Source organism: Hemitrygon akajei, chromosome 18 (assembly GCF_048418815.1).
Source record: "Hemitrygon akajei chromosome 18, sHemAka1.3, whole genome shotgun sequence".
Taxonomy (NCBI): domain Eukaryota; kingdom Metazoa; phylum Chordata; class Chondrichthyes; order Myliobatiformes; family Dasyatidae; genus Hemitrygon; species Hemitrygon akajei.
The window spans coordinates 74,340,769-74,343,942 of NC_133141.1; positions in this window are offsets into that span (position 1 = coordinate 74,340,769).

Here is a 3,174-nt window from a genome sequence, read left to right on the forward strand (position 1 = left end):
GACCGACCTCCATGCAGAATATGCCCCGTCTACAACCACTCTTTGCCTTTGTGTGGGCAAGCCAGTTCTGGATCCACAAAGCAATGTCCCCTTGGATCCCATGCCTCCTTACTTTCTCAATAAGCCTTGCATGGGGTACCTTATCAAATGCCTTGCTGAAATCTCTTCCTCTCTGCCATCCAATTTCTGAATGGACATTCAACCCATGAACACTATATATATATATATATATATATATATATATATATATATATATATATATATATATATATATATATATATATATATATATATATTGACAGTAATTTGGTTTTTTTTTCTCTATTCCTCTGTGTTGCACCTTTACTGCTACAAACGTCACGACGCGTGCTGGTGGTGTTGAATCTGATTCTGATATCCAGTTAGCCTATTGAAGGATTTTACGTGAGCTGTCTTAACCAGTGATTGCTCAGGTTGATGGAACCCACACAAAATGCTGGAGAAGCTCAGCAAGTCAGGCAGCACCTGTGGAGAAGAGGAAGACAGTCGGCGTTTCAATAGACAGTAGGTGCAGGAGTAGGCCATTCGGCCCTTCTAGCCAGCACCGCCATTCACTGTGATCATGGCTGATCATACACAATCAGCACCCCCCGTTCCTGCCCTCTCCCCATATCCCTTGACCCCGCTATCTATAAGAGCTCTATCTAACTCTCTCTTGAATGCATCCAGAGACTTGGCCTCCACTGCCTTCTGGGGCAGAGCATTCCACATATCCACCACTCTCTGGGTGAAAAAGTTTTTCCGCATCTCTGTTCTAAATGGCCTACCCCTTGTTCTTAAACTGTGGCCTCTAGTTCTGGACTCACCCATCAGCGGGAACATGCTTCCTGCCTCCAGTGTGTCCAATCCCTTAATAATCTTATATGTTTCAATCAGATCCCCTCTCATCCTTCTAAATTCCAGTGTATACAAGCCCAGTCGCTCCAATCTTTCAACATATGACAGTCCCGCCATCCCGGGAATCAACCTCGTGAACCTACGCTGCACTCCCTCAATAGCAAGAACGTCCTTCCTCAAATTTGGAGACCAAAACTGCACACAGTACTCCAGGTGGGGTCTCAGCAGGGCCCTGTACAGCTGCAGAAGGACCTCTTTACTCCTGTACTCAATTCCTCTTGTTATAAAGGCCAGCATGCCATTAGCTTTCTTCACTGCCTGCTGTACCTGCATGCTTGCTTTCATTGACTGATGTACAAGAACACCTAGATCTCGTTGTACTTCCCCTTTTCCTAATTTGACTCCATTTAGATAGTAATTTAGATAGTTTCGGCCCATTGAAGCTTTTTCCCGTTGATGCTGCCTGGCCTGCTGAGTTCCTCCAGCGTTGTGTTGCTTTGGATTTCCAGCATCTGCAGATTTACTCTTGATGGTCTGTGGTATGTCACCTGCTCTCCAACGTAGCAGAGCTGTGATCGGCCTCACTAACCTACTTCTGCCCGAGTGACTCACTGCGACGGGATGGGGGGGGGGGGGGGGGGAGCCTGAGAAGTGTCCTCCAACGAGAAAGGGTGCAGAGGAGATTTACAGGGATGTTGCCTGGATTGGGGAGCGTGCCTAATGAAAACAGGTTGTGTGAACTCGGCCTTTTCTCCTCGGAGCGACGGAGGACGAGAGGTGACCTGATAGAGGTGTACAAGATGATGAGAGGCATTGATCGTGTGGATAGTCAGAGGCTTTTTCCCAGGGCTGAAATGGTTGCCACAAGAGGACACAGGTTTAAGGTGCTGGGGAGTAGGTACAGAGGAGATGTCAGGGGTAAATGTTTTACACAGAGAGTGGTGAGTGCGTGGAATGGGCTGCCGGTGACGGTGATTATGATAGGGTCTTTTAAGAGACAGGTACATGGACAGGTACATGGAGCTTAGATAAATAGAGGGCTATGGGTAACCCTGGGTAATTTCTAAGGTAAGGACATGTTTGGCTCAGCTTTGTGGGCTGAAGGGCCTGTGTTGTGCTGTAGGGTTTCTATGTTTCTATGAAATATCTTGTGGGTAGCTCAGGTCCCGTTGTCTCAACAAAACATGTAACGTCAGAAACAGAAACCAGAATCGCTTCATTGCCAGTCGGTGAAACGAACCAGAACTGACTGCGGTTCGGGGCCAGGCATAAAACACAGGGCGATACAGTAACAGACAGCACAGTAACAACCGACGATCTACAGGACAACGGAGCAAACAGCCACGAGCAGTCAGCGTTTTTCACGGAATGGTCACGTGTGCCCGAGTCAATAATCAAACTTAAGCGTGTCCGTTATGTGTCGTATGACGTGGGCGATATCGGTCTATCCATGACCATGTTTGCTGTTTTCCACGTTGCCTTCTTCTGGGGCAGTGTGTCCTTACAAGACGGGTGACTTCCCCCCCCCCTCCCCCCAGCCATTATCAACACTCTTCAGAGATTGTCCGCCTGGCGTCAGTGGTCGCATCACCAGGACTTGTGATCTGCACCGGCTGCTCGTACGACCGTCCACCACCTGCTCCCACGGTTTCCCGTTACACTGATCAGGGGCTGAGCAGATGCCACACATTGCCTGAGGGTGACCTGCAGGCTGGCAGAGGGAAGGGGCGCCTCACTGCTCCTTTGGTAGAGACGTGTCTCCACCCCACAACCCGACACACGAACGTGCTCGGTCATTATGAACACAGAGAACAGGAGAGACCATTGAAAGGACATTGTGCGGGGACGGTCAGGGTGTGACACCTTGGCTGAGCGGCGGGGTAGCTACGGGAAAGCAGCTTCGGAGATGACACGTCGTCCTGGACTTGCAGGGCCAATAAAGAGCAAACCCCCAACAAAAAAAAACCCCTACCAGCGTCAGCTTTGGAGTTCCCGGTTCCTCGCCAGCGAAGAGGGCTTCGGAGGTTCGTTTCATTAACCCAGCGTGGACGCAGAGTACAACTCTCAGATTCGCCTTCTCCAGACGGTCGTGAAGTAGAAGAGAAGCACGGAGGTCGTTGAAAGTAAAGACGCCAACCTCAACCGCGCAAAAAAAAGTACGAGCCCCCTCCCTCACACGACAGGTAACAGGTCGCCCACCCAGAAAACGGCAGCTAGGACATCGGAACCCCAACCCCCCTCCCTCAGAAGAAAACTAACATATCGCCCACAAGGGGGAAGGAAAACAGCAACGGAAAC